This window comes from Spodoptera frugiperda, chromosome 5 (genome assembly GCF_023101765.2).
Source record: "Spodoptera frugiperda isolate SF20-4 chromosome 5, AGI-APGP_CSIRO_Sfru_2.0, whole genome shotgun sequence".
NCBI classification, from domain to species: Eukaryota; Metazoa; Arthropoda; class Insecta; order Lepidoptera; family Noctuidae; genus Spodoptera; species Spodoptera frugiperda.
In genome coordinates this window covers 3,612,403-3,624,638 of record NC_064216.1, presented here as the reverse complement: position 1 = coordinate 3,624,638, position 12,236 = coordinate 3,612,403, and positions in this window count along the sequence as shown.

Sequence of the window (12,236 nt, the reverse complement as noted above, 5' to 3'; positions counted from 1 at the left end):
CTTCTAATCGTATGTTTCATGTTTATGATAATTTTGATTTATGTGGCAGAAAAATTACCCATCACATCACTCCGTAATCAAAAACAACCACAAAACCGTCAAAACATTACTTACAAACAAGACAAGACGATAAAGAAAGACACCACACCCTATAAAAATACAGAACACGAAAACACTTCAAGAACATCCCAGACATGATCCCAACAACTCCATTACAACCTCTTCGCATAGAAAAACGATTGCTGACAATAGGGTTGAACGTTATCGTATAGACTTATAGAGTGACGTCAGTTAACCTAATGCTGGCACCACACTTGCGCAAGCGGACACGGCATCGAAGTACATTGCTGTCTTATAATGCAAGGAGCACTAAAGCTACTATAGAATAACGACAATGTATCTCAACAACCTCTTGACTTGCGCGAAAGTGTGGTGCCAGCATTAAGATAAAGGCTTGAAAACCCACAACACAAAGTCCAGTCGTGTGAAATGGCAAAGAAAATTACTATTTTATATCCAAGATAGTTGCTTATTGGGCATCGAACGAGGATCTTCCGGAAAATAAAGGTTTACTCCAAACCGTCCTTTTACTATTGACCTTTGTATCGTGTTTGCTGTGAACAGATTTCGTTTCTATTTTTGTTGTTACAATGTACGGAGATTGCTTCGTTTTTCGATTTCCAAGTTCTTAATAATAACGGGGAGCTCGGGAGCTATAAAGGGATGTAGTATGATGAAAATTGTTGTAGTGTAACGGTAAAGGAGAAACGCTAACATTGTGTTACACTTTTATTCTATAAAACTGGAAAATCTTTCACCTTGGTTTACTCTGTAATAGATTTTTCTGTTATACGGAAAAACTATCCTACTAACTATTATGTCGCTTCCAACGGCCTATCTGCAAGTCATTGGGGGAGGCCTATGTGCAGCAGTGGAAGTCTTATGACTGATATGATGATGATGAAAAATTCTAGTAAGAAACACATCAATCTTACTACGATCCCAGAATAAGAGCCAATCGTAACGTCAACATCAAACATTTTCTCTCAATTTACAATTTAAAACCAAAGCAACCACCTCTTAAACCGCCCTAAACAAAACAAAACAGGGTTCCGTTGACTTAAATCCAAATAAATATCCTTATGAAGCCCTTTTTATCCCATAAATCCATTTCATCCCCCTCAGAGGCAGTACCAGCGTTGTCAGAAGTAGGGAGACTACGGAAGGATATGTCCCAGTGTTTGTACGATTACCTGTCAACTTACAACCTACTTATAGGTACTTAAGTTGTTTTTAGTAAAGGACTTATGTTAGCTGTGTTGGGTTGTTTTGCTTTTGATTATTATTTTTTTGGTGAAACGATTAAAGCATTACAAATAACAGATGTGTATCTGTTATTTTTAACAAAACTTTATTTAATTTAATTGTCATCGGTGTAATCATTTCTCAAAAAGAAATTGATAAATTATGTAATTTTAATTAAATTTTTTTGAGGCAGGAATACCATCCCATTTTTCTCTCTAACTAAAAATCACCTTGTTCCTACTCCTGCTCTTCGATTAATTTCATATTTTCAATGATTTCAAACTCGAATAATTCAATTTGTCCCCCCCCCTAGGAAAGTCCCAAGCAGCGACATAGCAAAATACACAGTGGTCAAAGTCAAATCATTTATTCCAATTTAACCATATATAGGTATTTTTAAAATGTTTGTTGCCATAAAGAAATCTATATCTATACATATAATAAAATCGTAGAAAAGTGCTGTCTGTACATTGAAAATAAAAATAAAAAAAATAGCAGGGGTTATTGTTATGTCGATGTCAAACCCAAAAATGTAATTAACTTTTTTTTCTGTGTCTGTTTGTCTGTTTGTCTGTTTGTCTGTTTGTCTGTTTGTCTGTTTGTCTGTTCGTCTGTGCGCGCTAATCTCAGAAACGGCTGATCCGAGTTGGATGCGGTTTTCACGAATATATTGTGGGATGCTTAAATTTACATTTAGTGTTTGTTTCATGTCAATCGGTTCATAAATAAAAAAGTTATGTCAAATTAAAGAATCACGTCGAACATTCTATGCTTATACCATTAATCTCCGCAACTATTTGACGGATTTGGTTGAAATTTGGTACAGATATAGTTTAGAACCTTAGAAAGGACATAGATATATTTTTATTTCAAAAATCAAAAAATAAAATAAAAATAAAATAAAAATAAAATAAAAATAAAATAAGAATAAAATAAAAATAAAATAAAATAAAAATAAAAATAAAAATAAAAATAAAAATAAAATAAAAATAAAAATAAAATAAAATAAAATAAAATAAAATAAAATAAAATAAAATAAAATAAAATAAAATAAAATAAAATAAAATAAAATAAAATAAAATAAAATAAAATAAAATAAAATAAAATAAAAATAAAATAAAATAAAAATAAAAATAAAATAAAAATAAAATAAAAATAAAAATAAAAATAAAAATAAAAATAAAATAAAAATAAAAATAAAAATAAAATAAAAATAAAATAAAAATAAAATAAAAATAAAATAAAAATAAAATAAAAATAAAATAAAAATAAAATAAAAATAAAATAAAATAAAAATAAAAATAAAATAAAAATAAAATAAAAATAAAATAAAAATAAAATAAAAATAAAATAAAAAATAAATTTATTCCGGACATACATCGCCATCTATTGTTCAATTTCGTACTTATAGTACGGAATTTAACAATGTCGGGCTGTTCCTATACTCCGTAGATAGATGGCGTTGATCGCGCAATGGTGTAATTACAATTGTTCAGTTCATGTTATTGTTTTAATTCATTGGAAATTTGTTTTTACAAAATAGTAAAAAGCAATGAAAAATATAACAATACAACTTTTAGTACAAAGAAAACGCTCTAACGGAGTATAGATAATTCTATGTCGATCGTTACACGACTTCGGTTCATGTTATTGTTTTAATTCATCGAAAAAAGTTAACAAATAGTAAAAAGGTATGAAAAAAATTATATCAATATAATTAAACTTTTAGTACAAAGAAAATGCCCGAACGGAGTATAAATAAATAATCCAAGTTGTCTTTATCCTCGATAGATGGCGTTGGGAGCGAAATAGATTGCGCTATGGTTTTGTTACAATTATTTGGTTGGGTATCGGCCGAGCGTTTCGGTACTATTGTAGAAAATGTGTATTATCAGTCGTATGATTATTTGTCTGTAGTGGTCCTGCTGTTTCGTATATTCTAAATTGGTTTCGTTGTATTTGTCAATTAATAAGTTTATTTGTTGGGTTTTCCTGTTTTTTTAATAAAATTGTAAGTCTAATTTATAAATTAATTAGATTAGATTTAAGTCGTTTCTTTTAAATTATTTAGTTTAAGCTTGGTTATTATAGCATAAAGGATAGGTTCTAATATAATTTCTTTTTTAATTGTTATAAATTCGTAATTCGTAGCTTTCTTTAGTTTTAAGTTAGTTTTCATCTTAAGTTCGGAAAGATTATAATATTTCTTTAGTTAAAGTCCGTTTTTAAACTATTTTTTCAATGCCCTAAGTGAGTATACATCTATTAAAATCAAACGCAGAGCTCATTATGTTGATTTTTGAAGAGTTCCCTGGAATATCTTCCACATCTCATTTTTGAAGAGATTCCGCGAGATCGGGAACTCATCATCATCATCATCATCATCAGCCTATAGCTATGGGAACTATGTGGTTAAAACCAAAAATTTGCCGGAAGTCACTATTCCACGCGAACGAAGTCGCGGGCAAAAGCTAGTAAATAATAAAATCTATCCGTCAGTGAAGCTAGGTGCTAGTTCCAAAGTGTACCTTCGAAAGTAGAGTAGGTTAAGCGGGATGATGTAATTGAAAAATACACCAAGTAGATTAAAAGATTACAACATTTTTAATCCTTATTGTTGACATCTAACTTTTAACTGCATTTTCTTTATCCAACTCCAAGTAAACAAATTCTTCGCCTTTATAATTGTGTAATGAAGCTGAACAGTTGATTGTTTTAATACTTTAATCCCTTAAACTTCCAATAGGATCTCAAAATGGCGTTACGCTATGATACTTCAGAGGAGAAAGCGCCACGGTGGAGTTAGAAGAGGTAAAATTAAGTGACAAAGTGACATCAAGGATCCTCCTTTGGCTGCTGTTAATATATTTAATCACAAATGAATACACGCAACGTCACGCCTAATAATATTAAAAATTAAAAAATAAACTCATAAATTAATAATATTACATGTTAATATGTAAATGCAGAAACTTAGGCTTATATCTAAATGGAAGTGGATAGAAACAACTTTTAAATAGCACTTTCAAATTAATAATCTAAATATCTGCCTTTTAGATCTCACTTTCCTATTACTATAAATGAGATAAAACTCAACGATTAATAATATATCCCTCACAGCAAGGCAAATATTTCAAACATCAGATTGTTAAAAAGGCCTTACAGAAAAACAGTTCCAACAAGACAGGAAGGATGTGTGTTGGTATCTGCACAATTACACCCCACCTTCGGCCTACTTATTTGCACATGGCCTGTTTCCAACGACTCCGTCTTAAGCTGAAATCATTCCAACATAAAAATATAATGGCATTACTACGAAAAAGCCTCACATTTTCTTTGAAGAAAATGCTTAACGACTATTGTCCAAATTTTTGCTCATCTATGCACATACTGTATATAATTGAAAACTGCGTGATTTGTTAGTTTGGAGCCAAATAGCATGTATTACCACAGATTTTGTGATACTGCTGAGCTTCTAAATCGAATAATCCAATTACTCAAATCTAAAGAAGGTACGTATTATAAGAAAAATAAACTACAAATACATGTCATAAGATGTATCACCAGATGTACACATTTAAGTATGGGAGAGCCATGCTTCGGCACGAATGGGCTGGGTTTAACCAGAGTGATACCACGGCCTCACTGAAAATCTGCGTGAAACAACGCTTGCGTTGTGTTTCGTTGTGTCAGATTAAGTAATTAGGCCTTCGGTGATGAGGTCACCGAAGGCCTAATTACTTAATCTTCCTAATCCTCGATTCCCCAACTACCCTTAAATTCCTAACCCGCAAAAGGCCGGCAACGCACTTGTAACGACTCTGGTGTTTCAGGTGTCTATGGGCAGCAGCGATTGCTTACCATCAGGTGATCCATCTGCTCGTTTATCGGCTTATACCATAAAAACACAGACGGGTTGTAGGTACTTTACATCCGCGACCAGTTGACTAAACAACTACAAAAATACTATAATGATTACTACCATATCATTATTTCAATTAATTCCCTAATTATAAAAATGGGGGCCTTGTAGCCATAATCATAGTCATTAGTTAAGGGAGCGTAGTCTAGAGCCTAAGACCCGTTTAATTAAGGCCAAACATGACTTCAAATCATTAATAACGTTCGGGAATTGTAGGCCGAAGTAATTTCGAGGATTATATTTTGTATTTTGTACAATATTTCTCTAAGAAACGTGACAGTGCTAGCAGCTGCTAAACTTAAGATTTAAATTATTTATGTACTTTACTTTTGATTATAGTTTAGCTAAATAATATTAATAATTAACCTTTTATTTTAAAGGGTAAAGTCGCCCAATGACTTCTCCCGCCGCGCCGAAGCGCGCGCGGTACGCGACGCGCTATGTGCGTAAGGGGTCTGGTTGTGATCGGGCGGCGAACTACTCTTACTCACCGTATATTGTTCTAGTACCTACGTATATAAAAAGCCAAGCAAAAAGACGATACTTTTTAAGAGAATGACTAGCGTGACCTTACGATATTTATACCTACTATAATACCTCAGTAACGCCCGGAAAAGGGCGCTAGTGTCCATTAAAACCGAAGGGTCCACAGATTCTTAGAAAAAGCTTAGTCATTAAGCTTTCGTCTTATAACGTACGGGTCGCCCACAAAAATTTGTTCATTATTATGTGCTGACAGTTTTTTTTATTATATTATATAAATTAATCTCCACGGACTCGAGTCCGTGCCCTTATTATACAAATATACAATTAGTTATAATTTACAAAAACTAGAACTTATTACGAAAAGTATTGCATGCTACTACAACCACAAATATCACTATACAAGTATTCTTATATAATACATAGGATCCTATTACATTACTTGCATTACACTGGACCTGCTGGACCAACCCACCAGCACAGTGAGCGAGACGACCTGCTCCAGCAGAAGGCACCCGGTCACGAGCATGACTTGTGGGCCAGCAATCGGTCCGATCGACCATTATGTAGGGAACGGAGCGACCCAACCCACAGCGCCACCGACTGTAGAGCATTTAGGAATGCATGACGTCTCCGCTCACGCGGCAGTGAGCCGATTCCAGCAGTGCCAGCGCAATTTGTCATCAATCTTATAAATACAGTTACATCTACAATAATTATTATTACAGATTTTACTCATATATATGTTACAGCCAAAGTAATAAATCTTGATATTATATATACCGTCTAGCAATTATATATAACGTCTACTCAATTTAGATAAAGTGATAAATGACTCAAAATTAATCACATTAACTAGCAATTTTATATACTATCTTCGAAGACTTGGATAATGTAATAAAACGAGCAGCATGCAAACAAACATGCAGCTTGCAGCAGGCAGGGTTTCTGTCATGGCTCCGGCGCTGCGGGCCTCCGGCGGCCCCACGCGTGCTAATCGTCGCAGACGGCTTTCGCTCACCACCGCAGCTTCGGCTTGTTGGCCGGCTTCGCCGGCCAGCCTCAGCCGCGTTGGCTCGCTAGCAGCCTCCTGCTCCTCAGCCCGCGGGCCGCCTCGCTCCTACGCGCCTACGCGATTTTAAATTACACTCTAGGGGTAGGACAAACAAGACTACGTGGAGTCGGTTTTGTAGCAATTCGGTTTTGTCACTAACTTTTGTTGCATATCATTATTAAATTTTTAACCAACATTATTATTTAATTGTTACAGAAACTATAGCAAATTAGTTTGATCGGAATTATGTATAGGGCACTACAAGTTCTCTACCACCATTTCCTACATAAGTTATTAGGCCTACTAACGTTATGCGAATCATATTTATGCCATAACAAATTAGTCTTTGATCTTAAACATTAATTTTTATTCTTACAAGTTATTCTTACAAGTAAAAGTCTTGTGACATTTTGAGTTATACATGTATTATTACTTTGACTAACTTGGACTCTCTATTATGAATAATATCCAGATAAAGTGATTAATTTATTACATTGTCTAGTGAATTTGGCATTTATATACGATTATTCATAATAACCAGTCATTATGAATAATTGCTATTTAATCACTCTGACTGTAACATATACATTTGCAACAAACACACACAAAGTAGTTATGTTAAATATACTCGTATTTACCCTAATTTTATGTTATTACACTCATAGTGACTACAATAACACAACATCTAGGCAGTTTCAATAAACACGATAATGTCATCGTCCCAGCAACACAGCTCAGGCCTAAAACGAACCCTCCCCGCCCAAAAGAGCGCCGATAACCGTTGCGTCCCTATTCCTGATTGCCATTTTAAGGTTATAGTCCAGGATTCCCCGCTCACTCTCACCCAACGCTCGTCTGATGATTTTGCTGATCGCGTCGTCACTGACATCCGTGTAGTAAACACAGCTGTCAGTGTGACGAGATATAGCTACGACGGCATGCGGTACACTGTCGTGTATCCGCTGTTTCCTCTGCGCTGTGTTTACAACTAACACTGCCGCGCACGATAGCCCCTGGGCCGCGTGCACCGTGAGTACGCGTGATCCCGCACCTGAACCGTATCCCTGATTTTTAGGGATTCCTTTTCTGTCTGGGTATGTACTAGGTATAACGTGTTCGGTGAAGATATTGGGATCTGCGCTCCTGAGAAGCTTTTTAACTCAAGAGATCTCACCTTCGACCTAGCCGAGTAAATACCACAGTACACAGCACCAAGAGCATATGCCACGTCCATTGGGTTTCTGTGAGTGCAGAGAAGTTCTTGGCTTATAGCCGCGATGTACGTAGGGCGGGTGTAAATGAGGGGGAAGAGGTTGTCGCGGTCAATGAAGGGAAGTTGATTCACGTCACCAATCAGCAGGACTTCTTTTGCCTGAGTTATTCTTGCAGCCATCACAATGGCCCCAAAGTGATTCATGAGAGCCTCATCTACCATCATTCGATGGCAGCTCTTTTGCTCTTTTAATCCATTCACCAAAATGGACGCCATTGTTCGGACCTTTGATTTGACCATCCCCCCGATTCGGCAGGATAGTTTGTCTCTTAGGTCATTTGCCGCTTCCGTTGTTGTGGTGACGATTAAATCTCTTTCCGCTTCGAATTGGTCGATTATCCAGGTAGTTTTGCCGCATCCAGGTACACCATTTCGACACCAGCAATTTATACTACGCTAACTCGAAATTTGGAAAAAACTTTTTTATGCCAAGTTGCTTAAAATGTGTGTTTACATACGTCATAAAAAAATTGAGAAGAAATATGCAAAAATAAGAAAGTTACAAATCTTATAAAACGCTAAGTAAAGGTACTTTTTGAAATCACTCGATTTATATTACGCCAACTATTATTAGCGGAGTGTGCGCGGGGATCACTTTGGTCAAAGTCCGTGCAACACTGCACTAACTCATAGTTAGCGTAGTTTAGTGCGTTCGTGTGTACACTTGTTCGTTTGTAAAATGAACGACTTAGCGACTTTTACATAGTAAATACTTATGTATTAACGTATTAATTAGTTTATTAATGGTACGCTGACTATTCTTTTTGTAAGTAAGTACATATTCTTTATAAAATAAAATATTGAAATATGCATCAGACGATTGATCATGCACTACGACGTCCCGTACTACACTACGCTAACATAAGTTAGACGTGTATAAGATGTATTTTTTTTGATGAATTACGTTTATATACGGCTAACTTGCGCTAAATCAAAAAATAGAAATAATTAAGGAAATATAAATATGAGATATTATTTATTTATTTATTTATTTTATTTCTTCATGCACATGAGTGTGTACACTAGGTGGGCTTAATGCCGTAGGCATTCTCTACCAGCCAAACCTACAGGTGATGCAATGAAGAACCAGTGGTAGGTGCATGGACCAAGCAAATTAATAAAAGCTCAAGGAGAGAAAAAAAATACAATATACTTTCTAACACAAACATATCTATACATATAATAAAATCGTAGAAAAGTGCTGTCTGTACATTGAAAATAAAAATAAAAAAAATAGCAGGGGTTATTGTTATGTCGATGTCAAACCCAAAAATGTAATTAACTTTTTTTTTGTCTGTTTGTCTGTTTGTCTGTTTGTCTGTTTGTCTGTTCGTCTGTGCGCGCTAATCTCAGAAACGGCTGATCCGAGTTGGATGCGGTTTTCACGAATATATTGTGGGATGCTTAAATTTACATTTAGTGTTTGTTTCATGTCAATCGGTTCATAAATAAAAAAGTTATGTCAAATTAAAGAATCACGTCGAACATTCTATGCTTATACCATTAATCTCCGCAACTATTTGACGGATTTGGTTGAAATTTGGTACAGATATAGTTTAGAACCTTAGAAAGGACATAGATATATTTTTATTTCAAAAATCAAAAATAAAATAAAAATAAAATAAAATAAAAATAAAATACAAATAAAATAAAAATAAAATAAAAATAAAAATAAAATAAAAATAAAAATAAAAATAAAAATAAAAATAAAAATAAAATAAAATAAAATAAAATAAAATAAAATAAAATAAAATAAAATAAAATAAAATAAAAATAAAATAAAAATAAAATAAAAATAAAAATAAAATAAAAATAAAAATAAAATAAAAATAAAATAAAAATAAAAATAAAAATAAAAATAAAAATAAAAATAAAAATAAAAATAAAATAAAATAAAAATAAAATAAAAATAAAATAAAAATAAAATAAAAATAAAATAAAAATAAAATAAAAATAAAATAAAAATAAAAATAAAATAAAAATAAAATAAAAATAAAATAAAATAAAATAAAAATAAAAATAAAATAAAAATAAAATAAAAATAAAATAAAAATAAAATAAAATAAAAATAAAAATAAAATAAAAATAAATTAAAAATAAAATAAAAAATAAATTTATTCCGGACATACAGCGCCATCTATTGTTCAATTTCGTACTTATAGTACGGTATTGAACAATGTCGGGCTGTTCCTATACTCCGTAGATAGATGGCGTTGATCGCGCAATGGTGTAATTACAATTGTTCAGTTCATGTTATTGTTTTAATTCATTGGAAATTTGTTTTTACAAAATAGTAAAAAGCAATGAAAAATATAACAATACAACTTTTAGTACAAAGAAAACGCTCTAACGGAGTATAGATAATTCTATGTCGATCGTTACACGACTTCGGTTCATGTTATTGTTTTAATTCATCGAAAAAAGTTAACAAATAGTAAAAAGGTATGAAAAAAATTATATCAATATAATTAAACTTTTAGTACAAAGAAAATGCCCGAACGGAGTATAAATAAATAATCCAAGTTGTCTTTATCCTCGATAGATGGCGTTGGGAGCGAAATAGATTGCGCTATGGTTTTGTTACAATTATTTGGTTGGGTATCGGCCGAGCGTTTCGGTACTATTGTAGAAAATGTGTATTATCAGTCGTATGATTATTTGTCTGTAGTGGTCCTGCTGTTTCGTATATTCTAAATTGGTTTCGTTGTATTTGTCAATTAATAAGTTTATTTGTAGTTACTGTAGTTAGTTTTTTTAATAAAATTGTAAGTCTAATTTATAAATTAATTAGATTAGATTTAAGTCGTTTCTTTTAAATTATTTAGTTTAAGCTTGGTTATTATAGCATAAAGGATAGGTTCTAATATAATTTCTTTTTTAATTGTTATAAATTCGTAATTCGTAGCTTTCTTTAGTTTTAAGTTAGTTTTCATCTTAAGTTCGGAAAGATTATAATATTTCTTTAGTTAAAGTCCGTTTTTAAACTATTTTTTCAATGCCCTAAGTGAGTATACATCTATTAAAATCAAACGCAGAGCTCATTATGTTGATTTTTGAAGAGTTCCCTGGAATATCTTCCACATCTCATTTTTGAAGAGATTCCGCGAGATCGGGAACTCATCATCATCATCATCATCATCAGCCTATAGCTATGGGAACTATGTGGTTAAAACCAAAAATTTGCCGGAAGTCACTATTCCACGCGAACGAAGTCGCGGGCAAAAGCTAGTACAAAATATATTTAAATAATATAGAAACATAATAAACCTACATAAAACATTACATATACTATCTACATATAATATATTCATACTACTTATAGTGAAGATCAAGATGAACCCTCTGATAACCTCTTCAAAAGAAGCTCCCGAACCCTCCGCTTGAACGTCAAGCGAGCAGACAGCATCCTGATATCGGTGGGGAGCGCGTTCCACAGCAAGATAGATTGAATAAAAAAAGAAGAATGAAGGAATTTTGTGTGATGAGTAGGACACTGAAGGAGACGGTTATTGGAAGAGCGTAGATATTTGCTGTGGTTGGCGCAAGTGTATTGAAAGAGAGAGGAAAGATAGCTAGGCGAAGAAGGTGAATCGAGGAGGGAAAAAAGTGTGGTAAGCGCCCTTTGCTCCCTGCGCTGGCGTATGGGCAGCCACTTTAATTGCAGCCGATGTGCAGAAACGTGATCATATTTACGCAGGTTGAAGACGAATCGAATGCAGTTATTCAGAAGTCGGTCAAGTTTATTGAGGAGATCTGCATTCAGGTCGTAATAACAAACATCCGCATAGTCAATAATAGGGAACAATAAGGCCTGCACTAGCATTGACTTGGTGGTAGACGGAAGCAAGTTCTTAATGCGATAAAGAGACCGCAGTGATCCGGTGACCTTTTTGCACACATTTGTGACTTGTGCCTGCCAGTTCAGATTACTGTCAATGAGCAAGCCGAGGTTTTTGACGTCACTACTGAACGGCACGATCGCACCGTCGAAGACAACAGGCGGTAGGGAAGTATTGTCAACCTTGCCCAGAGACCGAGAGCTTCCGATGATGATCGCCTGGCATTTGTTGGGGTTCACCGCAATTCCAAACCGTGCCGACCAGCTGCTGATGGCAGACAAGTCAGCATTAATTTTAGTGATGGCACTCGGTAAGTCGTCAAAGCCGGCCTGACAATAAACCTGCAAGTCGTCGGCATAC